Source organism: Esox lucius, chromosome 18 (assembly GCF_011004845.1).
Source record: "Esox lucius isolate fEsoLuc1 chromosome 18, fEsoLuc1.pri, whole genome shotgun sequence".
NCBI classification, from domain to species: domain Eukaryota; kingdom Metazoa; phylum Chordata; class Actinopteri; order Esociformes; family Esocidae; genus Esox; species Esox lucius.
Genome location: NC_047586.1, coordinates 21,696,572 through 21,715,686, shown reverse-complemented (window position 1 = coordinate 21,715,686; position 19,115 = coordinate 21,696,572). Strand labels below are relative to the sequence as shown.

General features: G+C 40.2%; 1 protein-coding gene across 2 annotated transcripts in view; it reads right to left on the bottom strand.

Moving 5' to 3' along the window:
• LOC105017509 (kelch-like protein 29) overlaps positions 1-18,194 on the bottom strand; it is a 259,421-nt gene extending 241,227 nt beyond the window's left edge. Inside the window, exons 1-2 of one of the 2 annotated variants that reach the window (XM_010882176.5) lie at positions 17,756-18,194; positions 3,458-3,531 (exon numbers count right to left, since the gene is read on the bottom strand). The gene's annotated coding sequence lies outside the window, so the exon portion shown is untranslated. The remainder of the gene's footprint in view (positions 1-3,457; positions 3,532-17,755) is intronic. The other variant, XM_010882175.5, reaches the window with a different exon arrangement.
• Positions 18,195-19,115: the final 921 nt, after the last annotated feature.

Genomic DNA, 19,115 nt, shown 5'->3' with positions numbered 1-19,115 from the left:
AAACAACAGAAACCAGCGGTAGTGCTCAATAGCGCGGTGGTCGGTGATTTAAGTGCTCAATTAAACGACTACACTGCTGATATATAGCACTTAGAGCACTTGGAAAAGCGCTAAATAAATCAAGCCCATTATCATTGATGAGTAGTACTCATGCACAAAGCAGGCAACCACACAAGCTACTTCGCTCTGGTCTGTTAAGCATACAGTACAGCCGCTTGCACTTGCGCCACCGCCATTTTGGAGCAGAGGACTTGCAGCATATCCCCCTCCTCACAACTGCAACTACACACAGAATCAGACTAGTCAAGAGGACTCCCTCCAGCAACAGTACCAAGGCTAGGTATTCACTGAAACAAACAGTACAGTACACCTGCAATGGCCTCAGAAGATGTGGGAACATTCATTTGATTGCTATTACAAAGAACAATATGGTGTTATACTAATATTTAATCCCAGAACAGTAATAACTCTTTTTAAAATACGAAGGGTGTTGAAGTAAACTGAGGGAGACCAAGAGAGAGACAGAGAGAAACAGAGAGAGAGACAATAGCCACTCAGCAATCCAGCTCTTAACACTACACAGCAATACATTCACACATCTAGGTGTCAAGTGAATTGAGGTTTCTCTATGTCAGTTCTTCCCCCCGCTGCAATAATACACATTCTCTTTTTTACCTCAGCCACCCACTGAAGTACACTTAAGAAGATGACGAAACACCCCAGGCAACATTGTTATGCCACAACATATAGAGTAATATTACTGAACAGTGTATTGAGTTCACTTAAAATTACTTCTGCATGGTGCTAATGCTAAAGCCCGGCCGCGAATTAATGGTGAAGAGGCGGATGGCGGAGGGTGATTACACGATTGTTTGCGGGAGTGCTTGTGTGTGTGTGTGTGTGTCTTTCTCTTCCAGCAAAGCCTTCACAGATATTAAGCTCAACGTTCCAGGACGAGATGTCATGTTGTGACCCCTGCTGTGAGGCAACCTCAGAGGTCTGGGGTGTGTGAGTGCGTTTGTGAGGCTGTGTGTGTGTGGTAAGGGTCACGCTGGGCCCCCTGCTGTGGGCGCTGTCCCCCAGGGGCCTCCGCACCCCATAGCGCTACCCCCCCCCCCCCCTGCCCGAACCCCCCACTGAGCCTGATGTCTTTACCGCTCAGATGAGAGCGAATGTTTATGTTAGGGAATCGGCAGTGCATGTGTGTCTGTGTGTGTGTGTCTGTGTGTGTGTGTCTGTGCGTGTGTGTCTGTGCACACGCTCGCACTGCAGCCCGCGGACAGTGTGAGGCTGAGCTCCGGCTTCAAATTAGTGCAAAGCTCCCTTTTTATTATGACAATGGATGTGCAGACAGGGAAAGAGAGGCAGTTTTATTCATATCTCCAAAGGGCTGATGGAAAACATGACCTTGCGCATGCACGCACGCACACACACCATGCTGTTACAGGCATACCATATCCCACATGCAGTGCATGTCATCCATGTCAGAGGTCATATCATTAGGATCGTTAGAGTTTCTGCTTAGCAGACAACTTTGCAACAGACCGCCCTTGTGGTTTCTCTGTCCATGCCAGTTCCCTCACTAACCTTAATCAAGCAAAAGTCTTTTTAGAGGACAGCAGACCTTTTCAACTTCTTCTGCCCGGTGTGGGCTGCGTACAGAAACAAATGGTCCCAAGTCTACGCAGACCTTTACAATTGAAGACTATGACGGGACCAGCGGTGACTAGCTGGAGTGTGTGGAAAGCAGGCGACAATGTTAACATGTGGCTATGCAACGACATGAGAAACACACATGCCGCAACCCAACCACCCCACAAACAGAGAAAAACAGGTGGTTTCACTTGTTCGGCTCTTCTCTACAGTGCAGTCTCAGAGAATAAAATATAGAGAGATGATGTAAAACTTATGGTCAAAGGAGCATGGCCAAGTCAAAACAATGACTGAATTTTATAGTGTTTGGTTGTATTTCTACTTGACATCTTGAGGCGGCCATCTTGTATCTACGGCTGCTATCTTGGCAGGCTTTTTCAACCCATCCACCCTTGAAACCAGACAAGCAGTTCTGCACGAGAGAGGTTCATGCGGTAGATCCCAGCACACATAATGAGAAGTGTTAAATCAGGGCTGGCCTGACCCGAACCAATGAACCGCAGTGTTACACACACACCCACACCCCCCCCCTACACACACACATACACACAAACCCACCCCCTTTCCCCCTTCACCATACCTATGCCCCTCAGGGGGGCCAGCCTGGTCACCTCGCTCTGGGATCAAAGACGCGTGTGTCGTTTTAATCAGGCAGCACAGTGGGCAGCCCCATTAATTCAATTCCATTTCATCAGCGGTGAGTCGGGCCACCAGAGGGAAGGACAGATTCCCGGGGTCCTTCGGCCCAGCAGTAATCCTATCTCTTAATGACCTGAGACCGGACACTAAACCCATAATTGCTTGGTGCCAGGATGCAGTTTGTTTTTTTTGCTTTTGGACAGAATTGCGAGGTCTGGTCTGAGAGTAGACAGAGACCAACCTAGGTGAGCCCCTCCTTACACTACCACTAAACCCCAACCACTTGTAAAGGCAAAGGCGAAAGATCAAGATCAAAGGCGAAATTATTTTACAACATTACAAAAAATATGTGTAAAATAGTTTCTTTCCATAACAATTGTTTAAAAAGCAGCTTTTCTGTGTTGGAATGATGTGGGTGTACACCAGCAATACAATGGTGTGTATGATTCATAATGATTATGAATGCAAGTAGATGGCTGATTGGCCAGCTCATTCTTCTCTAAACCTCTAATTGGCTAGCTCATCCACCTCAGGGGTGTTACATCCTACTTCACAATTTTCTTTAACTGGTTTGTAGGAGATGCAAACTCTGGTTGAAGTTGTTAATTTATTTTTCTCCAAATTGGGTTTTGGCTACAAACAAATTTAGAATGTGTCAACAACATTATCAACTTTTAAAAGTGAGGGTTTTACTAGGCAGTTACTTTAGGCGTAAACTGAACTAATATTTACAGCCGAAATCATTACGCTGCTTCTTGCTGTTCCAATTCCAAGAGGCATAAATTCTGCTCCAACAACACTGGTGTTAGATATAGCATTGGAAATTAGTTTGTCATTTCAAATGGATCTGACCGTGAACAAACTACTTCAAACCTTCAAAGCACAACTTCAGATGCTCACAAAAGGGGTATAAATACGTAATAAACAGTAATAAGTATCCCAGTTTTTCAAAGTATCCTCAAACACTGAGTAAGAGCTAAGAAATTACAATCAGTCTTTGAAACAGTTACAGAGAAATCAACATGAGTGTTTTGATGTTTGCTTAGAAAACAGTGTGCATCAGATTACCCAGTCATCTCGTACTGGCTAACCTTGCATGGATTGTTTTTTCTCATGGCGAGATGAATTGTTTATTGGTACATATAATGAGTGTTGGATATCTTACCATACCTTGGGTCTCTTGTGGATGGCGATTCTCATTACAGGCAAATTGGATCTTTTGAGTATTGCGGTCTACACCTGCGAAAAGAACGACACAGCATTGGCAAGAGAAGGATAAAGCACACACACTGATCATTAGCATCCTTCTCAGGCCCCCTAGCATCCATCCAAAGCAGCAGGCTTTGTGTCAAATATGACCGTTCACTCAAACTGAGTGGAAAATTCCATCAGAAACACATTTCTGTGGTAATGTCTATTGTGCAGTGGAGACAAAATTCTGTCCAATGTGTGATACACAGTATTACAGTTAAACCTGATGCCTATTAACTGTCGGAGCATCTCACTCTCTCAGTCTGTCTTTGGTTCTGTCCTTGTTTGTTCGTGCTTCATGTTTGTGTGTACATGTGAATTTAACTGGTCGTTTTTGGAAGGTCCCCACGAGGGTAAATGCAATTTGCGGCTTAGGTGTTAGAATTGGGGTTACTTTTAGGTAAATATGTATGTACCGTATGTTTGTTAGTGTGTGTGTCTGTGTTCATTTTTCTCACTAAAGTAATTAACGGGCAAGAAATATGATACGTCCCCAAACAGTGGTTAAATCAGAAAGTTAATTAATGAGGACATTCCTGATCACATTATGAAAAAGGTTACACTTAAATTTATGGTTACAATCAGGGTCAGTGTTAGGGTTAGGTATTGCTGATTATGGTTAAAGTGTAAGATTTAGTGTTAGCACTAATAACATTAGGACTCTCTAAAAGCCAGTGAACTTTGGTGTCCCAATTTAGAAAGCTAGGTAAACAGGAGGAGACCTTTAAATATTAACAAGTCCATGGGTCAAGTCTCTCCTCCCCTTCAGTAATCGAAGAACGATAACACCTGGAAATTCTGAATTTGTCCAAGGCCCCCGGAATTAACTCTGTTCATTATTTTACGCAAACTTGTTGTTTTACAACAGCTCTAAGCTACGAATTCTTATCCACGAGAGATTAACACTTGTTTTTTATATTAAAGTCAGAACTAAATGACCAGTGTTTTATATTGCATTTAGGAGTGAAGGACAGGTCTTTGATATTCCATTCAGAACTGACTCAAAGCTTGTCTTTGAATCAGCTGATAACAAAGCTACCATTCTGTATGGGTGATGGCACTTCAAAGGTCTCGGTCGTGGAACGAACGTCAACAAGGCTTCTGTTGTTTGGTAACTAAGAGTGTCTGACTGGACTACAGTGACACCACAACGTGATCCATGATCTTATGATCTCATGATGCTATTCATTCCAGAGACACGGTGATGGCAAGCAGTGTGGTAAGTTGGACATCTTATGGCTGGCTAACAATTACAAACACACCAACCTGCAATCCTAACTTGTTAGTGTAAGCATTACGGAAATGCTTACAAAAACTCAGTAAGCAAGGTTTGTTAGGAATAGTATTTTCCAAAAATGCTAACTGATATTCTATGGGAACAGTGGACAGTCTGACTTTCTAAATGGCCATTTGTCCAAACACAAGGACATCATTGTACTAACGGGGTGTCTTATGTCCCCATCTGCCGTTCAAAGCCCAGTTGGAGAGGTTAGAGAAGGCTCAGCCAAACTGAAGGTGTTGATGTTGGAGATCTGGCAAGCAAAGCATAGGAAGAAATGACCCCCAGCTCAACAGAGAAATTATCCAATTCTTTTCTAAAGGGCTTTTTTATTATTCATCCAACTGTTAGAAAATGAAACAGAGAACATTTCATTTGCCTCACAGAAAACCCTGGCGGGCTGATTTACATTATGATGATTGTGCAAGATTTGAAACACCTATCAAAATGCTGCACATTTTGCTTGAGTGAATATTGAAGAACAGGGATTTGATTGGTAGTGTGAAGAGATTCACGGTAGTCATATTTCATTGGGGTATTTCTGCAGATGCATATTGCTGTTTAGCTGTCTAACAGTATTTCAGTAAAATATCAATGTCATGTTACTGATGACATTATTAAGCAGTTTATAATAAGGCTAAAATAATTTCTTGCAGTTATAATATTTATCTTGCTATTGCTAGTATGTGTATCTTCGGTTTTTAAACATGCATTTGTCCATGTCTTAACATTGTGCATCCAAAAGGGTAAAACATTTGTTCAATGTTCTTTATGCTGTAATGCTTAAGACAAAAAGTTAACTATAACTACAAAAAGTTAAGTCAAAATTAGTAGTTTAACTAAAATAATAAATACCTAATGTAACTGACACTATTTTGCCTCTATTCATAAATTCTCTTTTATTAGAAAAAGCCTGTAGGAAAGATGTTTACTTTGCCATGAAATTAGGGATGTTTTTCCATTACTCGTCACAAGATCATTAACTAGCTCATTGACTTCTCCTTATAGATTTACATAGAGGCTCCTCTTGCTCCGAGCATACATTAGCATTTCCTTAATGGATAAGACACACTTTGTGTCAAAAGTCACCCGTGGATGACAGTAATAAAGACAAAAAACGTAACTCAGATTGCGAGGGGAAATTACAAAAACATTTAAATTAAGACAAAAACAGACCACAGTCTATCCTTGATCCATGGATATGATTTAGGCCTAAATTTAACTGAGAAACTATACAGAGCAAGTCTTCTTTTGGGGTTGACAAAAACTACCCGTGCCTTCTGCTTTTTAAATAAAAAGAGGTCAAATTAAAATCGTTCTACCAATTGTCTGAACTTGATTTTGCAAGATGTCAAGTCACATCCATGTCATTCAAACAGTACAGCCCAACACTCTCCACGTAACCAATTACAGGGTTGTCAACAGGAACTCAAGCTATGAATCTTGTATGCACGTAATTGTCAGTTGATTAAAATGGCTATCTGACTGACAGGCATAATACATCAACTTTAATGGCCTTTCTTAATCAGAAAGCTCTGTGATCACAGGAGACCAATTAGGGATTAAAAGATAGAAACTCACCATTAATAATCCAACTTGGCTAGCACAACATTGACTCCATTTCAGAAAAGCTGCTGAGGTTGACTTTCAAGTGCTTCAGATGATATTAATCTACCAAAGGTTTTAGGTCTGCTGAACCTTCTCACTCATATTAAAACAAAGAACTTAAAGCTGTAGTGGAACCATTTCTACACGGGTGTCATTAATATTGATTCTTATGCATAACAACAGACTGCGAAAGGACAGTAAATGCTCTGCATTAACCCCTCTGAACCAAAAGTGTCTTGCATTGAAACCTTAGGGACAGCAGAGAATATTTTCCTACTCACATCAAAAGGATACTCTTGCAAAAGCCAATGAATTTGTGTAGATAGAGGAATCAATACCCTAGTTATGTGGTGGAAATAGAAATGCCTTACTTAGGAGGGCTATAAAATTACACACCAAAGACCAACCGGCATCAGAGAAATGACCAGAGATAGCGGTGGCTATGCTCAGCTGACTTCAATTAAAACCAGGGTCATTTCTATGACTGCAGTATTTCTGTTCACAAGGGTTACACATACAGGGCTTTGAATATACAGTGGACCACAAACCTAGCAATTCACAGGGATTCCGCAGAATAATCTCCTAGCTAGGACTTCTAGCGTTAAATTGTTTTAGTTTACATGCAAGCACCAAATTATCTGCCTTTCGAGTCGCTACACCGTGTTAACCAGCCGCTTCTGAAGGTTGGTGAATATTAGCGCGAGTGCATGCTTGTGCGTGTTATTTTCAGAAACTGCAATATCGCCACTCCAACACAAAAATAATCCATCACCACAACGCACAGCGACTAATATCAATAGACATTTCTTCCATTTTCACATAAATAATTGTGCAGCCTGCCGGCTACATGTTTTAAACTAATGTGGCAACATGTCATTTTCTCCACAGCACTGTTGTTATAGTGATTCAATGTCACAGAGCCGCTCGAGAGAGACTTTCACATGGGCAGTCACAGTGCATTTAAGTCCAGAATAAAATATTTCAGTAAACCATCTTGTCTCACATTTTCCATTTATTTAGTACACACTGTCGTTAGTCAAAACAATTAATGAAGAGCATTGTTGTTGTCTAGATATGTTGACTATCCAGCATTGGCAGCACAGCGCTCGTTGGACAAATTCCAAATGAATAAACGCATGCATCACAACACTAGTCGCCTGTGCTGTTATGGCCAATTTGATATTTTAATCCGTTGCTAAAAGATGCGCAGTACAATACAAACAGTACACACATACGTAGTATTAGAGATTCTAATCACACACATCCATGGATCCATGATTTATGTATCCTCTTAACTCAAGAGTCACCTTTCAACTCCTACCCTGCATGGGTATGGAAATACGTTGCTGCAAGTCAATGTTAAATATACTTCCAATAAACGTAAACTACTTACAAATGCATTTATCTATACAAATGTACACAATGCCCCTGGTTAAATTGAAGAATGATAAAACACACATTCAAACACTATGTGATGTGCATTATGTGTTAAGCATGATAATGCATGCAATTTTACATTAACTAAATACTTTAAGAATGATAACGCATACATGTAGATATACTGTAATTAGGTAAAATATGGAAGCGTCATAATGAACACATTTCAATGTGGTTAGGAATAGGTAAATGAGAGGGACATAAATTTTGAAAGGAACATCGATGACACAATTATCGAAAAGATGGCATAGAAACAATATATGCATGTCCTTCCATTGGAAGCTTGAATATCAGCCTTTGTCTCAGTTTGACCTTACTCCCATAAGGATCGATGGTGGTTGGACTTTCACTCTCCATCTGTACTGAACAGATTTGCCTCACATTCTTCAAAGGGTTTCTCCTTTAATTTACATGATTCTGTCAGTATTAACATGGAAGACTGAGCCAAGCATTTTTCTTTGCCTGTTATTTAAAACATATGAATTTTCACCTGTCCACCAGAACAAAAGCAAAGATTATAAAAAACCTGCAAATAGTAGAATTTAACAAGGATATCCTTGCTTTGAGTAGTAGTAGTAGTAGCGGTACAATAATACTTAGCAGCAGTAGTAGTAGTAGTAGTAGTAGTAGTAGTAGTAGTAGTAGTAGCGGTACAATAATACTTAGTAGTAGTAGTAAAAGTAGTAGTAGTAGAAGTAGTAGTAGCAGTACAATAATACTTAGCAGTAGTAGTAGTAGAAGTAGTAGTAGGAGTACAATAATACTTAGCAGTAGTAGTAGTAGTAGAAGTAGTAGCAGTACTAGTATTATTAGTAGTGGTACAATAATACTTAGCAGTAGTAGCAGTAGTAGCAGTAGTAGTAGTAGTAGCGGTACAATAATACTTAGCAGTAGTAGAAGCAGTAGTACTAGTAGTAGTCGTATTGGTACAATAATACTTAGCAGTAGTAGCAGTAGTAGCAGTAGTAGCAGTAGTAGTAGTAGTAGCAGTACAATAATACTTAGCAGTAGTAGTAGTAGTAGTAGTAGCGGTATAATAATACTTAGCAGTAGTAGTGGTAGAAGTAGTAGCAGTAGTAGTAGTAGTGGTACAATAATACTTAGCAGTAGAAGCAGTAGTAGCAGTAGTAGTAGCGGTACAATAATACTTAGCAGTAGTACTGGTTGAAGCCTTGATGCAAGGATTAAGGATCAAGATAGTCTTGTATCAGAAACAGCAGCAAACATCATATTCAATGTTTTTGTTGACTATTTAATCCAACCAATCAACTGCAGTGCTTCCCCTATATTAATTAAGTAGGCACATTTAAATTGAAAATACTAAAATCACATTATGAAGTTACTACTGGAGTTACTTTCTATGCATTTTTAATTGAACTAGCAATTTGCTAGCAAGGGGCGTTGTGTGCATGTGTAATGTTTTGTCATGAACTTTGCCTTTGAGGCAGACCTGGTGCCAAAAACAACCTAGAAATCTGCACCATTTCCCTTGAGACAAACAAATTGAATACATTATTAAAAAAAAGGGAAAAGTTACATTTTCACAATATCAAGGCATACAAAGTGAAAAAAAGATTGTTAGTGTGTAAATGACAAATAACACAAGAGAATGCTAACACATATAATTAGTAGAATTATTAAACAGTAGAATTATTAAACAGTGTAAAACAAAGCCCTAGTCAAACCCCTTAGAATGTATTGGTTGGCATCCTAACTTCATGCACTACTCATAGGTACAAGTTTTTAAATAATATTAGAACATGGCACATGCCCTTGCAGAATGTGCAGGAAATAACCACCAAAGATTTTTTTAAAATAGACTTTGCCACCCCTGCTGAACAAAGTCCCAGGGAAAACACTGAACTGTTTTTCCGGATAAACCGAATTGGTTGTTCTTCTACTAAAGGAAATCACAGTGAAATTGGACGGTCATGATCGCACAAGTAGGCCATGGCTCTGTCTAGCCTCAAGTACTGTCTAGTCATCAAAACACTAGCCTCACACACTGTATATTCATGGGGAGAAGATTCATTAGTCAGGGAAATGGGATTTGTTTGATTGAAATGAGTGACTTTCCGGAGACTGGTAAAGGATGTGTGATGGTTTCGATTGGGCTAATATCGGGTCAGGGCCGGCTGCAGGAAGTAGTAGAGGCTGGATGAGAATGACACTTCATCCCACCTCAGGATTGATTCGCCAGGCCCCTGTCATCTCTCTCCCTCTTGCCTAGCTCCCACACAGCAACTCCTGAAGGCAGATTAAATTATTCAATTTTTGATAAATTATTACATAAAACACTGTAGGGCCAGCTAGCACCCTGAAGGGCTAACCAGCAGTCACTCTCTGCCTCTCCTCTAAAACAAGGTCTGACTTATTCTGCTCCATCTGAAAGCCCCAACACAGCAGATACCATCCCTGAACATACTGCATTTTATATTTCATTATGGACAATGTTTATTCTGAAGCAGCAACAACCTAATAAAAAGGCACCTCATTAAAGAGACGGTGTGGTCTATTAAAGAGATCCCAGGGGGGCAGCACAGTCGCAGTCACAGGCTAGCAGCTATCCACGTAGCCCAGCTGAAAGACATTCTGAAACACCTCAGAGTCAGCAACAACATGAGTCAGTGCATCCAATTCTAATTTTCTATGTACATACACATTTTATGATCTAAAAAAGTATTTAGAAAGAAATCTCCTCCAGCTAATGAGTCAATTACTGTGGAATTATTACAGACTGTGGTCTAAAAGGGGAGAAAACAGGTGTGCTGTTGTTTTGGTAAGGTTGTATTTTGACTGACTGAAGACATTTTCATCGATTTCTACATGTACTCGTTTGGCGAGATACGGCTGCTTTGCACTGTAATTATGGCCAGCACTCTGTTCAGAGGTGCTAAGTACCCTCTGCCGCCAAACGCTACCAATGTCTGCGTGCCTTAATGGGGGTCTATAAATCAACAAAATCTAGCCAGGACGAGCCAGAAGGTAGCAGCAGATTTCAGAATTTGACGGCGACACCGGGCAGCGTACCCATGTCCTCAGCTTGCTTCCCTCCTGTGTGGACCTGGTCTGCTGTGTGTCATCAAGTGAAGCTAATGGGTTTAGCCTGCCCCCTGCTGAGACCACTAACCGCACAGTAGGGTTCAAGCCCTCCAGGGGACCGGAGGGGATGGCTTACAGGCCCAGTTCCAAACCAAATCCTTAGTTTCTCCCCCTTCCCTCTAGGCTTCATATATGGGTTTGGAAGGTTTGGTTAGGAATAAGCCATTTACTGCATGAGTCTGGTCCCATATATGTATCCTCAAGTGCTTGAGTTTGCTCCTCTGACTATAGCAGCCAGACCATGTGTGGAAGTAAATGAATAAAAAGGTTTAGAACGGAGTAGCTACACAGAATTTCTGCCATGTTCGCCAGATTCCACCCATCACATCAAATCTACATGAAGTGAAGAGCGTAGGGGGATGCAGCCAGAGGTTGGTTTGGAATTGGTTGATAAACAGTGTAGGCCTTGTTTGCTCAGAGGTAAATGAAACCAAGGCGTGTAGTGGGGAACGGGTAGATATGGTGCCATTTACTGGAAGGCCTACAAAACACCCTGGCAATCTGAAAAACCTCACAGTGACAGTGAGTTTGACAATAGCACACAAGAGTGAGGCAGTGCAAAAATAATATCTAGAGGCTGTCGACAGCCTTTATGGCCCAAAGAATGAAACAGGTTTTGCTTTGTGTCCATTGCATTGTTCCTAACATATAAATCATATAATACAATTCCAAGCTGTACAAGCCCAATGACCTGGAGGTCTAAGCCCAAATAGAAGTATCAACCCTTACAAGTTTATAAAATAATCATAAATGATACACATGGATATTTTCCAAGCCATCGTTAATAAACAGAGTATAATATTATGGTTTAAAGGGCTCAAGTTCGAAATAGGGTTTGGTATTTTCTCTGTCATGTCATATCACTGGAAAGTGTTGGGCTTGATTTAGCTTCATAAAAACGAATCACCTGCTCAGCAATACCACAACTAAATGCAAATTGTCATAAATATTTTTTACACCATGTATAAAAACAATACATAATTAAAAAATATATATATATATTTTTTTTTTTTTATTGCCTTGAATCTATATGATTCACGACTTCCTAAAGACACAGTTTTTTAATAGAGGAAAACAATGAAAACAAAAAGAAACTGCAGGGACTGCCTCCTTGCAGGAGAGCGAGCGCCTCTGCTTCAATCTGTGATTGTTGAGCATTCCGGGTTTTGTGTCGCTCCGAGACCATTCCAGTCTCTGTGCAGTCTAACAGCAAGCTTTTAGTGCTATGATACCAGAGCCACAGCCCCCAGAGCTCATGTGTAGGAGAGGGCAGCTGAACAGAAAGAGACTGCCTTTCATAGTTCACTGGCCTCTAAAGAGGCTCGGGAAACCGTGCAGCTCGCTTGTGGCCTTTCACCCTGTCTACATTAGCTATTATACTAACTTTTGCAATAGCCTCCACTGCTAGGTAAATATTAAATGTACTGATCCAAAGTGAATAATCATCACAGCTGAAATGAGGGAGTTGAAGAATCAATGTGAGATATCTGGGGATCAAGACATAGCGAAAGTAAGCCTTTAAATTAAATACACATTACCAATTTTATTTCTGGAGAGAGATCTTCTCTGTGCAATTTGGCCTTTTGTAGCCTGTTGTTCTAACGCCTGTCCGTACAATCTCGTTTAAACACTGGCAGTCATATAAAGCCTCAGAGCTTTCCCAACATGTTTATCTGACTGTGTTGTTACAGCAGTAGAAATCCTCTTGCTTTGTAAGACCATGTACAGCCTAAGCCTGGCATGGTTGCTGGACTACCCAGTCCGAAAAACAGCAGTGCTTCTCACTGCCGCGGGGCAAAGACAAGAGGATCCTTTATTTTTTTAATAAAAAAAAGGCAGAGGGGATTAGGACAATGTCAAGGAAAGGGATTCTTCCAGTACTGACATTTCACTTGCTCACTAGCAAGCAATAAACTGGAGACGTCGTCTAAAACTGATCTAAATGCATCAATGTGTGGAGGTAGTTCCTTCAAGACATTTTCAAAAAGAGAGTGAGTTATAATTGAGAACCAGGCACAAGGATGCCACCGACCTTTCGTGTCACTTCCCTCTACATCCATCTCAACATAGCTCTTACACCTGCAAATCAATAAGCAAATCCAACAAGCCGGCTCAAATCCTTCCCGTCTTATGTCTCTGACACGCCTAATACCAGGTGTATTTGAATACCTGTTTTGTTAAGGATACCCACAGATGTTACCTAGGCAGCAGCTACTCTTCCTGGGGTCCAAATGACGAATGGAGAAACAGTTTGAAAGTAATACGTCATACAAAACGGGCGGCAATAGCATGTGATGGCTCATGGCGGTATCAATATCGGTTCTGAGGAATATCCAATACATGTCCTGATATTTTCAGTTTCTTCAAATTGTGTGTTTAGGGTCTTTTATGCATTGCATTGTCATCAGCACCAATACTGCAGGAGGACATGGCTGTTAATCCTATCAACTGAAGATAGTTTATTCATTAAATAGTAGGATATACAATTACCCTAGGCTATAATAAACATGTAGGATTATTCAGTTTTTACAAAAAGTAATTGGCCGTGTTTGCGAGGACCAACAAGACTGCAGGCAACTGCTGACTGACTGATCTACAAATCACCTTGAATCAGAAATAATAACTCAATATTATTTGTAGACCAGACATTCAGTCACAATTTACAGATTATATATTGTGGTTTTGCTCCTCTTGAACATAGCCATCGGCTTCAACTGAGAAATACTATCCTACACTGCATTTGCATTTCAAAATGCCATGGACATGCTACCAAATGTTATAATAAGATTAGCCTACTTTCGTTATTAATATGGTTCTCATAGTGACTTTGCAAAGTGAAGATCTGCTCAGGCTTAACAAACAGGCACACCACATCTGCAGTGTGGATGAAGCAATACATACAGCAACAAGAAATCCCATGATTCTTGGTCCAAAAACAGAAAGATGTATTATTTAACCTGAGCTTGATAGTTTGATACTTTGCACACCATAAGATGTGTCTTCTTAAAATAAAAGGTGTTTCTAAGGTTTACAGTGATGGCCATCTTTCATTCAATGAGCAAAATTGAATTCCATTACCAAGCCAGGACAGTGAATAAAAAAAATGGTTTGGGTTAGGGTCCAGAAGCATGATAATAAAATGATCAATGCTCAAATAGCCATGTCCCAATTCTTGGGGAATCAGTAGGGAATGAGTAGGTCCATTTCTTTTAGCGACTGAGAAATTTCATGTGTATTTAAAAATATGGACTGGTAACGACTGCGTTGTTAGATCTCTATCTCGCCTACAGGCCCTTGGCTCCATGTAGTGTAGTGGGGGTTGTAGTCCCCTGGTTACCCCTCCCTTCAACGCCCTGCTCAATGAGTTTGCCAAACAGCCAAGCCAATCAACAAAGGGTTTGGCTCAGAAAACCGCTTGGAAAGAAATCTTAAATCTCAGAGCTTTATTAATTAAAAGATCAAGTTTGGCGGTGGAAAAACGGTAAATGGACAATCACAAAAGCCCCGGTCCATGTGCACATCATTAAATGAGAGGAAAGATCATGCTAGCGACCCTTGAGAAGTTATTCTTAACTTATAAATTACCTTCCTGTAACAGTTCCTTGCTTTAAGCACCAATGTAGTTGACCCTTGTTTCCCAGCCAAGGGGACTTCCACCCCAACTACAGTTCATGTGTTAGGGGGATGCCTACAGGACAAACTAACAAACACATCAAAACCTCTTCAGTTTACTATTTATAAATGTTTTGTTATAACCATTATAGGTTGTACCTGTGTTTGCCCCGGTCTGTTTACTGAACCTCCTTTTTTTTATAGTTCTGTGAAGTAATACGGCAAACATTCCTTTTTTCCCTCTTGGGTTTGGACATGAGTATGAAATTGAGAAATGACCAATGTTTTTGTTCAACAGAAAAATAAGGAAATGCTTGTGATTGTATTTCAAATGATTGTATTATGAAGGTGCATAACTTCACACTGGACAAACATACTATGCGGAACGATGTTACAATACAAAAACAACTCAATGCAATGGAGGTTACTTTGGCTAGGTTATGCTACGCTAAACTGGTTTAAAATCAAATTAAACCTTTTTTTTTAAGTTAACAGAACCAGAAACATATTGTCTCTTACTCCAAGGGCTCTGTGCATCGTTGCTAGATAGGTTAAGCTTCCACTCACAAAATTCATGCCATAACCTACCGCCTCAACACTAAGGCCTGCTTTTACTTGGTCTTCAGTCTTCTGATATGAACTCTTCACTTTTGCACTTGTTTTCAAGTACCTCAAACACACCCACTCCACCTCAGCTCAAGAGAGCTGATGTTACAGTAAGCACATGAAATACCAAACCTGGCCCAGAGGGTTGAAAGTGTCTGACCACCTGTCTTTGCAATCTGAAATCGACTAATGCAAGTTTGACACCATTGCTGTCTTAGCACCGGCCAGAACTACAAACACTAGACTTAAAAAATTTGACCTAGTGCAACTCCAAGTGTACAGGGCCGTAACGAATTACAAAAACAAACACATTGCCCACTTGCCTGCATAAACTAGTCTGGGCGAACGTCCTACAGAAGTTCACCCAGTTAACAAACAGAGGCGTGCAAAGCCTCTCCGAATGGGATATCATACATCTAAACTAAGCCTTCCCTTCTGCCCTCAACACACTTTAATAATTCCCTTATGGGGAGGCATGGTCTGCATGTTTATCCCTACAGAGGGAAAGATAGCATCCACGATGCCCTTAATACTGAAAAAAACCTTAAAGGACTCCAATACAGACAGACACCTTTCATCACAGCCACTAACCCACAGCCCTAACCCTTCAGAAATACTAGTAGCCTAATTGCAAATATGCAATGTCAACTCTGCACACATATAAAGCTGAGATGAGATGCCTTGGTTCAATGAACCCAGCTTGGAGAAAAACGTATTGTCTCACCTCATCAACTGTAGATCCTCCTGCCTGTTCTGGTATGACTGCTACCAAAGCCCTTAATCCCATGCTTGATTCACACTACCTGCTAGCTATATCAATGCAATGTTGGGTATTGTACCGTAATACCCAGCATACTGTAAAGTAATAAACACCAGGTGGACATATTTATTTGTATATCTTTAAGTCATTAAAGGGATATTTCCCCCTGAGTAAAAAATAAGAACATAGTTGAGTCCTTACCTGATTTTTTGCCTATCAAGAGACAATAGCTGAAAGTAATCTATACTTTAGTTTTATTCCTGAGGCACTGTTTCAAAATGCTAATGTTTTGGCATAAGTATTTTTCACACATCATATTCAATTCCTCTGGAGTATCTAAAATGTATTGTGAAGCTCAAAAGCACATGATATGAACAAAACTACAAAGACTTCAGCATTTGGGGAACAAATAGTATTCAAATCTTGGTACCAATATTACCATTTTTCACACTGTAATGTTCATATTATTTATAGGTGACATTGTTACAGTTCACAGTCAAACTGATAAGGATTTTGACATAATTTGGGGAAATGTTTTACATGACTACCAGGTCTTGAATAGGATGTGCCCCATGTACAAAAACATTAGCATTTGGAAACTATGTATGGGAAATAAAGCAAAAGCATGGATTGCTGTCAGGTTAGGGACACCAATATAGTTTTGTTATTTGGGTGAACTATCCCTTTAAAACTAATGTATTTTATGATACAGCCTTGCCAAACCTCCAACCACTAAACTATGTTATTTTTTAGATTATTATGTTGCCAATATGCATTAGTGTTCCTCGAGTATTTATGTCACCAATGTGATAGCTTATTGAGTGAAATATAAACTAATACAGTAAAGTTGAGTTGCAAGAGTCAGTGTCACGCAAACTACACACGTTAACAGCAAACACTGTACATCATTTTACGGTACATAATTTTCTCGTCAATTTTACAAACACAAATGGCAGTCCAAAATGTCCCTCCGTCATATTGTGTCACATGTTTTTTTTAAGTTCCATGTGACATTCAGGCTACTAAATTAGGCGGCTGGCACGGTGTGCGGTGCAGAGATTGTGTACGCATTAGCCTACAACCATTGCTGTCAAACATCAATATCCACAATGATGCTGACGACGTAAAACGTATATCAATTTATCCACTTAACATACGGAATTATACACATTGACTCACTGCATATTGAAAAGAAAGATTAGCATTGCTTACATAATGTTTGTGGCTTATATATATATATTCAGTATCTCAGTCCGTATTGTAGTGCATGGCTTTGCTACATAGGAAGCATACTTGTGTGACTGCAACTAACAAAAGAGCGCACGAGCATGGCAAAAATAAACAATATACAGTATAGAACAAAAGACTTGTGCGTCCATTCACAGAACCAGAATAGGGATCAGAACATGATCTACCACTGCGACATAAATGCATCTTGAGGTTTGTGTTATCCTGAAAAACCTAGGAGAGAACATTTTATTTATTGACATCCAGGTACTGTCACTGTTACCAGAAATGTCAAACTGACACCAGCTATAAACCTTAGCAGGAAGTTTTTTCTCTGGTCCTGGCAGAGGCGCTTGCGCACAACATGAGAACCGCACACCCCATTTGGTTATGATGGTGCTCTGTAAGGGGTGGCACAGATGAACCTGTCTCCTGCTTCTGACACACATTGGGGCAAAGCACGGTATTTTCTCTTCATGAGACAGGCCCGGACGTAAAGCGTAAACTTACCCTGACACACAGAACATAAAAAATGCATAAAGTAGTAGTCTTTCATGCACTGACACGCAGTTTCTCCTTACCTCCCTAGTCGCGGCTGAGCTTCAGCACCGGCGTTCGTCCTTGTTTCGCTGTCTATTACGCTTATGTGTGAATGCTGTTTTAATCCAGCAAAGACCGTTGTTGCATTTTACGGCTAAATGTGTTAGTTGCCTCTTGTCTAAACCCTTCTGTTTCTCCCTGTCAGGTGTCCGCTGTTTGCGTTGTACTGTTGGCTACTGTCTCTCCGTTGCCAATTGGGAGCGGAGTGGTCGGGACTCGGGAGTTGGCAGATGCCACAGAACGCGTCTTTATCCGCTCCCTGCTCAGCGTCGGTTGGTTCTCAGATATGAACGAATGCCTGGTCACACAGACACACCGTGTGGCTACTTCCCGATACCGCTCCTCCCCTTTTACTTTGGCTTTCTACGGAGCCCTGCAGCGCCTCTCACTTGTCTGTGTATGGAACTGCATAAACTTAGGCCTACATCTTGGAAAGAGCTGTACAGTAGACGATTATCTGCTGTTAGGTATCAGTGATGTTCAGTAAAAAGAGAAACATTCGTTGCCTGAAAGGGTGTGGGGTTGAGCGTCACCTCAAAGTCCGTATATGGTCAGAAAACAATGCGCAACACGGAAGATTTAACAAAGTCCCAATAATGTTGTTGTAATACAGTAATAATGACACATATCATATTATTAAAATATATATGTGTAATATATATGTGTAATATTTTGTGAAAAGTCTAAAACATCTTAATTTTCTTTTAGCAAAAATCAATAATTAAAGAACACGTGTGTTGCAAAGACATAGCCCCGTGAAACATTTTAGAAATTATGTTTCATTTCCAGGATTGTGTGTGTCAACAAAAGGTGGTCTATGGTATGTATATGTATGCGCAATGGCATATGTTCGGTCGCTGTTTCAACTGACCAGAACGTGTTTCTACATCTGACCCACAATGGAGTTTATGTGCCTCATATCTACTAATGTATGCTTAAAGCTTCTGCTGCCTGCAAACATTATAGGGCCCATTGCAGACGAAAATACGTAGCTGTTTTTGCATATTCGATTGATAGGCTATTTCAGTTAGCCGTCATGTATCAGTCCGTAATGTTCTGTACCAAGTTATCATACATTACATACTTAAATTCGTTTGATCATAATTCTTTGTTCTAAAATGTTAAATTAATGAAAATCCCAATCAAATTTGAAAATACCATGGCAGTGTTATATTGCAGTGTTCTTTCTCCACTCTATAACTAAACTTTGATACACATTTTTGACCTTTACACAATTCATAATATTATAATCTATTTGAATGAATTACTGTAGTGTATATTTCATTAATTTAAGTAGAATATAATGTATATAGAAAAAAATCACTAATCAATCCTCACAGC